Here is a 15,106-nt window from a genome sequence, read left to right as displayed (position 1 = left end):
ACCTACCCAATGGAACTCCCACACCACAACACTTAACGGGAAATTTCATTGCAAAATCCGCATTTATCCAATTAGTCGAAAGAAGCCAATTTGGGGGAATGCCTAGTGAAGACCCTCATTCTCACATGGAGACTTTTTGTGACTATTTTGATGCGATTTCACAAACCGGAGTGACTCAAGACCAAATTCGATGGGTCTTATTTACTTTTTCTCTAATTGGTACCGCGAAACAATGGTTGAAGAGCCTTGATAAAGCTACTCTTGGAATTGACTCTTGGAAGAAGTTGGCTCTAGCTTTCTACAAAAAATTCTACCCTCCGGAAAAGACTAACATGCTAAGAGCTCAAATTACGGGTTTTAAGCAAAGGGACGAAGAATCTTTGTATGAAGCTTGGGAGCGATTCAAAGGAATTTGTCGCTCATGTCCTCATCATGGACTTAGCGAATGGTTCTTGGTACAACAATTGTGGAATGGTCTTTATGAAGACTGAAGAAACATTCTCAACATGGCTACTAGAGGAGAAAAGCATGAAGTGGACTCTATTACTCAATTGGGTGCTCAAATTAGTGCTCATATTGATACCATCAACTTGAAGTTTGAGAAGGCTATGGCTAAACTTGAAGAGGCCTCAAAATCACCAAAGCATCATGTTAATGCCATGGTGGCATCTTCATCAATCCCAAGTGGGATATGTGATAATTGTGGAACTTTGGGACATCACCAAAGTGAATGTAGGGGAACAATTGAGCAAGTGAATGCTTTTCAAGCATACAAAAGTGGTACCCCTTATTCCAACTATTACAATGAAAACACCAAATTCCACCCAAATCTCTCATACAAAAGCCAAAATGTTCAAAACCCTCAACCAACATACACCCCACCTCCCATGAGAAACCAAAATCAAAGACCCTTTTACAACCAAAACCAAGGTTATCAAAATCAAACTCCATACAATCAATAAAATGACCAAGGTTTTGATGTTCAAAAAGCGGTCCTCCAAATACAAAAGAATCAACAAGAATTTTTCACTCAAATACAAAAAGATAGCCAAGCAAAAGACATCACCATCAACAACATCCTAGCCCACACAAAAATGTTGGAAACGCAAATGACCCAACTAGCATCTTCAAGCTCTCAAAGACAAATGAGGCAATTACCACCTCAAAGTAATCCCCCAAGACATGAAACGGTTAGTGTCATTCACTTGAGGAGTGGTACGAGATATGAAGGGCCAAAGAAGCAAGTTGAGGATGAAGTTGTGAAAGCTAGTGACAAGGAGAGAGTTGTACAAAACTCTAGGGAAGAAGAACCCACCAATCAAGAAGTTTCAAAGAAAAGTGAAGAAAAGGCCAAAGAAAAGGAGCCCATTGTGATTAGACTTCCATTCCCGAGTCGTCAAGCTAAGCCTAAGTTTGATGACCAACTTGGAAAATTCATGGAAATTGTGAAGAATTTAGAAGTCTCGATTCCTTTCACGGAATTGATCAATCACATTCCGGCCAATGCGAAGTACATGAAGGACATCCTTAAGAAGAAGAAATCAATCCGGAAACTTGAGACTATTGCCTTCACTAAGGTGAGTAGTGCCATCCTTCAAGGGAGTTCACCTCCAAAACTCAAGGATCCGGGAAGTTTCTCCATTCCATGCACTATTGGTGACACTACAATCAACAAAACTTTATGTGACCTTGGGGCAAGTGTTAGTGTCATGCCATATTCGGTTAGCAAGAGGCTAGGAATGGGAGAACTCAAATGTACCCAGATCACGCTTCAAATGGCGGATAGATCAACAAAGACACCTCTAGGGGTATGGGAAGATGTTCCCGTGATAATTGGAAAATTCTTCATCCCGGTGGATTTCGTTATTGTTGACATGGAAGAAGACTCCAACATTCCTATTATCTTAGGAAGACCTTTCTTGCACACCGCGGGAGCGGTGATCATGTGAAGCATGGAGAGCTCACCCTTGAAGTGGGAGATGAAACCATCACTTTCAATCTTGACAAGACCATGAGAGCTCCCCGATTGCATGAGCCATGTTTTATGGTCGATCACTATAGCCGGAAGGATGATAGGAAGAAGTTGGAATTTCAATGGAAAAAGAAAGTGGACGATGCTCCATCAAAAGAACAAGGAAATAGCAAAAATGAGAGCTTGAAAAGCTCACCCATGACAAGTAAAGAAGATGGCCTCATTGGCCAAGACAAGAAAGAAGGAGAGTTGTCTCCATCAACTCAAGAAATTTTTAATGATCAAGTAGATGAAGTTTGCGGTCTTTGGGATGATGATTTTGAAGGGATATTCAATCCCTATATTGGTAATGCTATGAACCAAGACCATCATGGAGAACAACAAGTGCAAAAATCTATTGAGGACCTTTATCACGATAATGAGCAAGCTTTCGACTACTTCTTCAAGGTGTTGAGTAACATCAACAACACCTTGAACGTGCCCCCTTGACATCTCACATTGAATGAGAGTTTGGTAGAGTCCTCCCTAAACCACCATTTGTAAATATTCTAACTCCCTAACTTGCATTTCAATTATTACATTGCATTTTTGTCATTTTTGGATTTATATTTTTGCGCCTTGATCAAGATATTCATCATTTTGAGAGAAGTGAGGGAGGGACTTATGATTTTATTGATGTGTAGTGCTTTACCTTAATGTGGGGATAGCAATTGCCTAGGCTATTTATGCCTTTGTAGTGCCCCTACAATGAAGAACACGAGAATTGAAGTATGAAAATGACACGGGTTACGAAGTACCCACGGATGGACCTGAATCCGTGTGGTTAAGGAAGAATCCGAGCGGCCAAATGGACAATCCGCTCGTCCTGAAGAAACCCGAGCATCCAAAGTCACCAGACGCTCGTCTGGTAGAGCTGCAGAATACAAAAATAAGGTCTGATAAAGAATCCGAACGTCTCAGCTGAGAATCCGCTCGTCTTATTCTGGACGGTCGTCCTTCAAGAAAGACGCTCGTCTTTTTGCTGCAAAAATTCTGGGATTTTCTCTGTAACGGAATCCGAGCGTCCGCCCAGAAAGACGCTCGTCCCTCCATAAAGAATCCGCTCGTCTTTCAATAAAGACGCGCGTCCTATGGCGTCTTTTCCTGAGCCAAACATTGAAGAATCCGAGCGCCCCGACACCTGGTCTGCTCGTCCTCCACTGCATTTTCAAATATAACAGGTGTTTTAAACCCTCTTCTCCCTTTCATTCTCATTTCTTCAACATACAAACACTAACCAAAACCCCAAAACCCTCATCCTCTCCATCAACAAAATTGAATTTCCTCAACCAAATCAAATCCAAACTTCCTCACAACAAAAATTAATCACTCCTTTTGCAACAAGTGATTCAAACACCAAAATCTTCAACTTTTGAGTCGATTTTCAAGATACCAAGAAACATTCATTCATCCTAAATCGATTTTAGTATCACTAAAAATTGAAGATTTCAATCTTTCATTGGTGTAATCAAGCAAAGGAGAATGGCAAGAACTAAAGGAGGCAACAAGGCACCCCAAAAGAAGACACTTTTCAAAAGGCAACTAGCTCTTCAAGCAAAACAATTGTCAAAGGCATTGGTAGTCCATGAGGCAAGATTGGAGGTTCAACAACAAGATCCCCCTATGGAAGCTACAACATCAACAACTCCGGTTATTGAACAATTATCCAATTATCCGGAGGTAATTTTCACTTCCGACTCTCATAGGGAGAAATTCATTCTCTTTGCTAAGAAAACCATCAAGCCTACTAAGTTTATTTGTGAAGATGCATTGTCAAAGTTGGGTATTCTTGAACAAACAAAAACCTTCTTTGAGTCTATGGGATTGGGTAAATTGTTTACAATGAAAGAATTGACATACCCCTCCCTCACCTTGGAATTTTTAAGTTCTTTGAAAGTCACAAGTGTGGAGACTCGAACCAACATCGAGTTTCATCTTGAAAATGTTGATAGACGCATAACTTATGGCGAATTGGGTAAGATATTAGGCCTTAGTGATAACCCGAAATATACAAAGACTCCTATCAAGTATGACCCCGCTCCTCTTTGGATGGCAATTTCCGGAAAGAAATTCATACGCCTTCATGATTATCGTGCTCTCTTAGTCCACCATCCGGGCATTAGAGTATGGCATAAGGTTATTGAGAATAGTTTGATAGCTAGAAATGACACAAATCATCTTACCAAACTCAACTGTATTCTCCTTGAGTCGGCCTTGAACATTGGGAGGGAATTTACCAAGCCATATAATGCTCTAAGACTTTTGGTTGAACAATGGCTTAATGTCGATTATGGCAAAGAAGGCACCGCCTTTATTGTCAATGGAGGACTAGTTACCCATTTGGCTAAGCATTTTAACCGGGATTTCAACAAAAACAACACTTATGTGCCGGTTAAAGGAAACCATCTTATTGACATGGACACCATCATTCACAAGTTCAAGTGGGTCAAGCACGAAACTCTTGACAACAAATATGGGTGGTTAACAAATGAAGCTAGATCCTTCACCTTGCCTTCCAAAATTTGCCGATTGAATGTTCACCGACCGAACTACTTTCTCCCACTCTCTGAAGAGACCGAGTATATCATTCAACAACAAAGGGGCGAAATTGCCGAGCCCTTCTCCTCCATTATCACCCCATCTTACCCATTTGAATACCACGAGTTCAAACCCAAAGATCTCGAAGTGGGAAATGATTACTTGACTCTACTCATGAGGGAAATGCATAAGCAAGCTTACAATGATAGAGTGGATGCTTACAAGGCCCAATATCCACCCCTCCTACATCTAGCTAGGCAAGGACTTATTGATCCGTCTTGTCCTTTGCCTAGTTGGGCGGATAGGAAAATATTCTTTCCTAGCATTCCTAGTGGTGGTAGACCGGGTGGAGAGGAGATGGTTGTTGAAGAGGGTGGTGACCAAGAAGGAGAAGAAGAAGAGGTTCAAGAAGAAGAAGACCAAGAAGAGGAAGAGGAAAGTGAGGAAGAACAAGTAAGTGAAAGTGAGAGTGGACACGATTCCACATCTATGGAGGTTGATGATGCCTCAAGAGAGGAAGATGATGATGATGATGATAATGATACGATGGGTGAGGATTAGCAAACTTTGGAGGCTCCTACATTCTTACACCACCCTTATGGTTTGTCTACTTCTCTTATTTATATTTTATCTTGATAATTTTGTGGAGTCCTAGCAACATTGGAGGACCAACACCTTGGCTTCATTAAGGTGTTCATTATTATTGTTCCCGACTTGTAAAATCCAAAATGACAATCTTTAGTTTCATGCATTGCATTCCATGTGCATAAACTCCCCCAAAATTCATGACATTAGAAATAATGTCTATTTTGGTTTGGGAAGTCCATGCATATGCATTGGGAGCTAATTTAAATTATCCTCTCCACCATAACAAAAACACATGCATCATGTAGTGTAGTTTAGTATAGTTTGCATTTAGTTTAGAAATCATGCATATTCTTTGCATAATTTCCTATCGTATTGGCCATTAAGGACAATGCCCATACTAGTGTGGGGATGGGAAATTATAACTTGACTTTTTTTCAAAATCCAAACAAAAAAAAAATCAAAAATTGCGAAAAATCCAAAAAAATTGCAAAATTGAAAATCCAAAAACAAGTTCATTTCCTTTGTAGTGTAGTCTTTGTATATATTGTTTTGTATATATTGTGTTTGTTCATCCTTTTTCACATTGGTTGGCTACGCCACATCCAAGACATGAGGATATTGAAGACCGCATGGTATGATCTTTCCAATCTCCTTTTTCCTCTCTATGTTAATGACAATGTGGCTTTATTTTGATTGATGTGGTATAAACAATGTGAAATTAGGATTGCATTTAGATTATTTGGCATACTAGTTGATAGAAGCATATGCATTAGGATGTATATATGTTAGTTGCATCATGGCATATAGTTGCATTTAGGAAAAATTTTGTGAAACCGTCTATTTGGGAAACTTGACAAGTGTACATAGGCCCTAGTAGATGCTTTTTCTTCTTAAGACTTTGCTTGTTAGAATACTTGTAAAACACCCTAGGATGTGTCATTATAGTATCCTTTGAGCCATGGATTAAGGCCTAGTCAAGAGTACCTTGTGGTGTGATAACTCCTTGGCTACCGTTTATTCCAAGGTGACCCTTGAAACTATGCAACCATCATTCATCCATGTTCTACCATACATTTTGTCATCAAAGGGAATGGGCACAAAAACTATTCCAATTTGAGTTCAAGAAATGAAATGAAATGTCAAAAAGTTTGCAAAATGCATCAAAAGAAAAGAAGAGCAAAAATAGACTCCTATGCTTCAAATATAATGCACCCTCGTTACTAATTGGGGTGACTTTGAAAATGTTCAAAAGAAAATGCAAAAAGTTGAAAGTTGTCAAGTATTAAAATGCCAAAAATCAAAAAGAAATGGCAAAAAGAAAGTGTTCTCAAAATGTCAAATGCCGCAAGAAATTGAGGGGAAAAACAACAACAAAAGCAAACTCCCAAATGAAACTCAATTACTATTGATCCCTTTATCCATCATATCCACTTTTGTGCATGGTAGAGAGGGGACGACCCTTCTTCTTGTCTAGGCAAGAAGGGGAATTCTGCGATCCTCCAGTGTTTCTAACACCATAGGGAGTCTATTCTTGACAAAAGCATTTAACGATTGACGACAAAGGTAACCTAGCTTGAAACAACTTGGAGGTGATTTATTGGTATCCTTCTAGGTTTAGTAGTTTGAAGAAACCATATCTATGAAGGTGTGTGTATCCTTAAATTGCTTCCCCTTTAGATAATTTCCACCACTTAGATAAGGAAAGTGGCTATTCCTTTTGTAGATGCATCCATTACTTGTTTTGTGTGCTTTAATGATTGGATGAGTCGCCATTTTGGCAAGACCCACCTTGCCTTGCAAGAAGGCATCCTACCTCATGGTTGACTTGTTGTGAATTGAAGGGGCGGAGTGAGACCCGCTAATTGTCTCATATCGGCTATATTAGTAGGATAGTTTAAATAAGGGTCCTAGTTTTGTCACCTCTTTACTCGGGACGAGCAAAGGTTTGGTTTGGGGATATTTGATGTGATCAATATTTGAGCATATTTAGTCCCCGAATTAGCCTCGTTCCTATGCTTTTTAGTGCATATTTGGGTCATTTACTATCTTTAGTCCTTTGTTTTGCATATTCTTTGAGGTTTTGTTTCCTTGGTAGGAGAGGAGTGCAAAGCATGCATTTTCATGGCAAAATAGAGCTAAATTGATCGAATCTAATGACCAAGCATCAAAGAGAAGACAAGACTAGAAGGCTGTAACACCCCGGCCCAAACCGGGTCGGGAGCGGTTACTTATGATAGCTCACCAGGCTGTGTACATGGCCCACAGATCAACACGGGTCCTTTATAGCGCATTTTGTCCTCACTCATGCGCATCCCGGAAACCTTCCCAGGAGGTCACCCATCCTAAGACTACTCTCAGTCAAGCACGCTTAACTTTGGAGTTCTTTCGCATGGATGACCATAAAAGAAAGTGCACTTTGTTGATATGAGTAGTACTTTCAATCCCTTTAAGCACTAGTCATTTAAGCCTATCACTAGACCTCTTCAATTACCGTGGGGTGTTACAAAGGCCTTTGTACATAAGGTAGTAGATGGGCAATGATGAAGAAGATCCTTGCATCTCCGACAAAATCCCAGAGGATTGTTGGAAGAAGAAAAGAAGAAATGGCAAGACTGGACTAAGATCCGAGCGTCTCACCCCTCGGATGCTCGTCCATAAGCTCCATAGGACGCTCGTCCAAACCGCTAGGCCGCTCGTCCAAGCCCTATACAATCCGCTCGTCCCGACCTTCTGGACGCTCGGATTGTCCTCCAGAGCAACACGTCCTCTTCCTTCTCCATTCGAGATGCGCATATTTTTGAAAGACTAGCTAAAAGGAGACCCCGCATCTTTTCTTGAGAGGAGCGATTCCTCAAGGACTTAATCGTCATTTAAGCCATTAGTAACCCTAATTTGTGCACCTAATCCCCACTATAAATACCCCATTAGTCTAATTAGATTATCATGTTCTTCTTATCAATCTTTAGTGTAGTTTATATTAATCTAATCTCTCTTTAATCTTGTAATCAACTTCTAATCAAGTCTTAATACAAATCTTATTTCCTTAATTTCTCTATTGTTCATCTTTTATTTTGGGTAATTGAAGATTATTTGGGTTTATTGGGAGATTGACAACCTTCCATAAATCATCAAGTACTTCTATTATTCTTTGCATTATTATTTTGGAATCATCATTAGGTATAATTCTCTTAATTTTTTTTAATTATTGTTAATCGTTTTCATTTATTCATCATGTTTTGCTTTGTTAATATGATTGGCAACCTTGTTAACATGTTAAACTTGATAATGAGTGAGTAGTTTCCACTAGGGTTAATGGGGAATTAGGGGAAACCAACATGGGGGATGATTCATGCTTAATTTGATATGTTTTCATAATTTATTTGCTGGCTTGTTGTGATCTCAACTTATGCACATGTTATGTTTGATGAAATGCGAGCCTATGAATCCTTGCATTTTTTACCCATCACTTACCTTTTCAATGAGACTTGTAAGACATAAACCAACTCGAGTCTCATTAGATCATGCATATAGTTGTGTAGGGAGGATTAAGTCGACCTGTAGGTGTTGTACAATCTAATCGATTCGGCTCCGGGACCCAAACCTTCCTAGGATTGTAAGATATAAACCAACTCGATCCTATCACAACAATAATTGCTTGCTTATAATTTGGGAATATGTTTGTATGATCAATTCCCATGAATCCCCTATGAACCCATGACACCCTAGTGCTTTTAATCAATTGTTTACATCTCATTTTAGTCATCTTGCTTGTTTACTTTTATTGTTATTTAGTTTAGTGATCTTCTTATCTCAACCCAAATTGTGACACCCCTAGACACCACTACTTGCAATCAAAACTCCTACATCAATACCCGTCCCTTGGGATCCGACCTTTACTTGCCTCTTTACTAGTAGTAGAGTTGTTTGTGAAGTTATAAATATTGTTTTGGTCTGGTGCTCCTAACGACAAGTAACCGAAATCTAAGCTCAAAGCGGACCGACCAATTGTCTTAAGTGGGTAATCCAGCCTTAAAATCTTGACCAAATTTTGATTTCCTTCTTTTATCTTAAATTTAGCTTAATGGTGTTTTAAGGCAGTAATCTTTATGTGTATCACCGTAATAACATAGTTTAAATCGAAATTCTCGTCTTAAAAGTGGACCAATTTCTTTTGAGATTTCATGTGTACATCCCTAAATGTTGATTTTTATATTTGAAACAGGCCTTAATTATCTCATAGTGCCCAAACCTTGTCAATAATGATATGTGTGGAAATTATAGTGTTGATGCTCAAATTTTTATTTATATGCCTAATACTTGGTTTTATTATGCCGCAAGCTTAAAATGTTTGTTAATAATGTGTTTTGCTTATATACGGATCAATGCTTTGTTTACCTTTTGGGTCGTATAGTTTTGATGAATAAAGACGTGTGGATAATTTGTTGAGTGGTAGTTTTGATGAGGGTAGTTGGACAAATGCTAATAATTTGTGATGAGTGGTGTTGTATTTCAGAGTTATGAGTGTGAAACATGTGTTTTATCGGGATTAATGTAAGTTTCGTTTGAGTTGGATTTGAACCGTGTAAGTAGATAGGTATATGATGTCGTGAAAGAGAGAAAGTCATTTGATGAATGAGGGTACTCTTGGTCTAAGTTTTGATTCGATAAATTGGGTTCGGTAAGTGGTGATGTAGGTATTCCGAATGAGGGAAATTGACTTTGGAGAAAGGACTCTTTTATGCGGAGTAGCAATCCAAATTTATGGGTATGGTTAGCAGATTTAAAATGAGAAGCTGAGTTGTGATTTTGGTATACGGTTCTTGTTTGGAAATTAAGAGTATAAGAGAGTGGCTTTAGCTTGCGTAAGGTGTCATGAATTGAGTAAGATGATTATATGATGTAATTTGTGGATAATGAGTGATGTGCGATCTAAGTTGAATATCTTTTGAGTGTTTGAAATCATGGATAGTGAATGAAGTTGAGTTGCATATTAAGGAATATTATTGTTAAGCATAACTTGGAAACTTTGGTTGATAGATGATTGAGATACATGACGATAAAAATTAATATTACAAGTTTCGTTTTCGCGGTTATGAGAATAAGAGTGTGGCGTGCAATAATTGAGGATTCAATCATATTTTTGAGGTATTCGATCATTCGTGTTATAGAGTATAATCGTTTAATTTGAGTGGGTACGCATGAAGTGTGAAAGTGGTTATGTGGGAATCTGACCCTATGAGTGGTAGTATAGATGTTGTATAGTTGCCTCCCAATGGTCAGGTAGAGCGTCTATGGTATACATTGTGATCGTTTTATAGTGTCCATTTGGGTGATGATGTTGTTATTCCTTGAGAGTAATGAGTGGTTCGGGCCGTGTCCATGAGATAGTATAAGTGTTGTGGCTAACGACGTGACTATTGTGGTTATTGATGATGGTATGGCGATACCATCGCCGGGCATGGGGGAGAAAATAGAACGGTTGCGAAAAGAACTATAAAATAGTATTTTGTGTCAGTAGCGTGTCTCCTATGTTTTATCTTAATATTGTAATGAGTTGGCCATAAGGCCAAGTGTTATGCTTAAAATTCGGTTATTTAATGGTGTGTTAGGCACCATCGGAGCTTATTAGCATTTATGTGATGAAATAAGGAAGTTTGGAATCGAGTTGATAATGAAAACATTCTGCCCCAGGTGACACTCGACCGAGTGCACCGTGCACTCAACCGAGTGGTCGCCTACTCGGTCGAGTGGCTTCCTACACTCGACCGAGTGGACTGTTTTGACCCTTGTTTTGTTGATATTTGACCAAATATTGAACATGTACCCTTATTTAGCGGTTTATATTAGTTGACTTGTGACCATGATTGACCTTACATAGGTGATATGTGTGAATTGTTTATGTTTGATCATATGGTGTGGCATTTTGCAAGTAAATGGAAATCGTTGATTCGACATGAATGGAATGATAACGAAAATGATGTGATTATCGTCTTCCGTATAAACGGAAGTGTTGATGATGGATGGAGCGGATATGGAAACACATGTGTGATTATAATACCCCTCATATTTTATGGTTATAAGACCTTTGTGTGTGTGTGTCTAAAGTACAAGGTAGACTATGAAAGGTTAATAGGAAGCTTGCACAAATGTGCCAATTACGGAAATTTGATCACTTGTTTTAGGGGTAATTTGAAACGGAAATATCTAGAGTTTTACAGCTTCTTTGAGAGTGATTCAAATTGGAGGTAAAAGCTTATTGTCTTAGCTTTCCAACGCATGGTCACAAGCTTGATTCCAATAAGTAACGAAGAAATGGCAGCTGTTTGAAAATCAGTGCGCAAAGCTGAACTCGCTGAGTGATGTTACGCGCTAATTAGTTTTATAATTTCGCACCTTACTATAATATTCATAATAATATAATATTATATCCCATTATTATTATGATTATGATTATGATTATGATTTATTTATTTATTTTACCTGCCATAAATATTTTATTATAATATTATTATATCTTACAACTTATAAACTTTCCTAAAACGATACTACCTTACTACTATATATACAATAGCAAACCACAAGTTTTATTCACTTTCACAAAACATAAAATCTATATATAGAGAGAGAAGGAGACTAGAGAGATAAGGAGCTTGTTCATCTTTTTTCATCTTAAGGTTAATTGGTGACGCTTTTGTGTGATGGGTTTTGTTGCTTGGATTCATGTGCTTTGCTATTTGGATTTTGTTGAGCCGCTTTGCTATACAGATAGGATAGCTACTCAATCCTTTTAATGTTTACTTGAATGGTATTATCTAATTTTACTGGTTGAATTATTTGGAATTGTGATGGATGATATATGATTGTTGGTTGGTTGCATTGAGATATATTGTTTAATGACTACCTCAGCTTGTGACTGAGATGATTTGATTATTGACTAACTCAGCTCGTGACTGAGATGCTTATATTGATTTGGTTTCCCCGGCCTCATATCTGGGATGGTAAGTATATTGGTTGCATATCAAATCATGAGCACTTGCATTGGTTTCCCCGGGCTGGTTCTGCAGGACTTGTCTCTGGGATATTATTGAGATACCCCGGCCATGGATTGGCGGGATGAACGGGAGCGTCGGAGGATTGATCATGAGCATGCATTGCATTTGCATTCGATATTGTCTTGTATTCATTTATTGTTGTTGTTTAGCTATTCCTACTCAACCTCATGGTTGACAGTGTATTCGTGAACACCTGTGGTGAACCATAATGGGGAGCAGATTTGACAGGTACTAAAGATTAGCTAACTTGGGAGCTACGGGATGCGTGAGGACTTGGCCAATCTACCTAGAAGTCTAGACCACGTAGAATATTTAATCACTTTATTTATTTCCGTTGCGAGTTGTAATTATTTTATATTAAGTTTTAGTTGGTTAAGTTGTAATGAGCATGTAATCGCTAAGTTTTAATTTAAAGTACTTTGGTGAGTTGGACTTTGTTATTCACTACCTCGGGAAACCGAGATGGTAACAGTCCTATTTATTTGGGAATGTCTAGCTAAAGGCTCCTGAATAAATGGGGGTGTTACAAAGTGGTATCAGAGCAAACGATCCTAAGGCCTAAACCAATGAATTTAATGAACTTAGGATGAGTCTAATAAAATGAACCCGGGGTAGAAACTGTTTAGGAGCCCTCTTCTAGGTTAGGGAGACGTCCTTGACCTGGCCCTTTTCAGTTTTGAGCCGGTCACCTCGAGGAAGGTTAAGGAGAGAGAAGGGTAGTTAGCGTAGATGTTTTAACTTAAGGGTCTAATTGTGCCCTGAAGATGTGAGAAGTACTAATTTTATCGCAATTTGAGAACAAAAAGGTATGAAATTTTAAGACGAATAAAAAGGGAAAGCGTGTGGTCTATGAGACGGCGGTCACATTGAATTGAATTTGTTTTAATTCGTTGCATAATTGCGCATGGAAATTTTCTTGGCATATCATGAATGACATAAATTGGAGAAACATGAACCGTGAAATATTGCATCTTTATATGTATTGGTTGTATATATGTGAATTTCATGCTTAGAAATTTCATGTCTAGAGATATGCGGAATGTGCTACCCTGAACCGATTTGTGATATTTATGCTATAGAATTGTTATAAAAGTTTAAATTTAATTGTCAAAGATTAAGTAGTATGATAAATGTTTAAAAGAAAGGCAGGTAGGCATGAATGGAGTGACACGAAAAAAAAAACAAAAATTGTGGCAAATTACAGCAAATTTGTGGTAAGTTATAAGGAAATTGTGACAAATTATAAAGAAATCATGGCAAAATAATTTGTACGCAATCATTTATTTCTAGTAAGCATGCTCGTACCTTAAAATTGAAATGATTTGATGTGATAAAATTTGATGTAGAAATATCTTCGGGGGAGTCATTAACTTTTGGGAAGATACATCAGGGTGTGAATATTTTAATCGGAAAAATTCTTTCTCTATGGATTTAATTGAACTTCTTTAAGATATTTAGAGATCATCTTAGGGATGAATTGATTGGGAAAAAAATAGAGGATTTATTGACTGCTATCAAAATGAAGTGTCTTTGAAGGAACTTAAGGGAATAAATATGTCTTATAAGGGAATTGTGGTGAAATCTAAGGTGAGATTTACGACAATAATTACCTTAAATTTTTTTTTTTGTGAGAAGGGTTATCAGATGTGAATGATATCTTTAATATTTTTATGGGTTATATAAGAAAGATATATAGTCTGAGGTTATTGGGAAACATAGGTGTATAATAGAAGTGAGATTGATGATTGATGCGATAACAAGGTAAGTAATGTGATTTAAAGGGTGATATTGACAATAAATTTAGTGAAGTATTAGTGTGGTTTTCTGGTTGATTGTGACAAGAATAAGGTGAATTTTCATGAGAAAGATATATTATAATAGGATAGAAGTGAATTTTATTTAATGAACTTAATTTGTTTTATGTTAGTGTATGAAATTTTAGATGACTGGGGTGCTTAGAAATTTGGGTTACTAAGAGGTAACTTTAGCGTGTATGTTAGTTATGAGTTACCAGGATGAGATAAAATTTTAGATTTTGGGTATTATTAATGATGGGTATGATAACTAAAGATGAAATGTCGACGGGTGATTGAATTTAATGGTGACAATTGAGAATTAGAGTGCGTGAATTTAAATAATGTGTTTGATAAGGAAGCAAATAACTAAAACATCTTTCGGAGAAAACTATTGTTATGAATTCTTGGATTTAGTTAAAAAGTAAAGATAAAATAGCCGAGCCTTGAGGATTAAATAGTAAGAGTAATGATTTGGGTTGTTAAGTAATTTTAAGATGAGTAAGATGAATAAGGATTGATGCGAACTTTAGGATTGTTGACAATAAGTATGATTAATGCATATGGTGTATTGAGATTGATAAGATAATAATGTTAAAATTTGAAAGATTGATATTTATTACACAAGAAATTGTTATGGACTCTTGTTGGCAGAACGATGAGTGGAATGTTAGGACGAATATTTTGTAAATATAAATAAGTTGATAGTCATGGAAAGAAGTCTGGAGGATCTTGGTGAGTGTTGTGTAGTCTTTGAGGTTACGCGGACGTAACCTTAATTTTAAGTAGGGTAGGATGTCATATTTCGTTCGTATCACTTCTTTTTATTTGTTATTTGGTTGTCTTAAGAAATGTTGGTAAGCGTGATGTGATCTGTTGTAGCATTAGAGTGGACTTAAGGATTTAGTTGTTGTAAATGTTGGTGGTGCACCAGATAGCGTGTGTGATCTGTTGTAGCATTAGAGTGGACTTAAGGATTTAGTTGTTGTAAATGTTGGTGGTGCACCAGATAGCGTGTGAGTATCTGGGAGAGAGAATTGGATAAGAGCACATAGCCTGTTAATATTTGGGATTATAGTGGTGTCAAGATAGAGGTGGAACTTCGGGACAAAGTTATTTTTAAG

General features: G+C 37.6%; 1 non-coding gene across 1 annotated transcript; it reads right to left on the bottom strand.

Annotated features, from left to right (window-relative positions):
- Nucleotides 1-332: 332 nt before the first annotated feature.
- Nucleotides 333-439, bottom strand: LOC141618425 (small nucleolar RNA R71). The gene has a single exon (XR_012531386.1). It is a non-coding gene; the product is annotated as a small nucleolar RNA R71 (small nucleolar RNA).
- Nucleotides 440-15,106: the final 14,667 nt, after the last annotated feature.

This window comes from Silene latifolia, chromosome 1 (genome assembly GCF_048544455.1).
Source record: "Silene latifolia isolate original U9 population chromosome 1, ASM4854445v1, whole genome shotgun sequence".
Taxonomy (NCBI): Eukaryota; Viridiplantae; Streptophyta; class Magnoliopsida; order Caryophyllales; family Caryophyllaceae; genus Silene; species Silene latifolia.
This window is presented reverse-complemented; position numbering and strand designations above follow the sequence as displayed.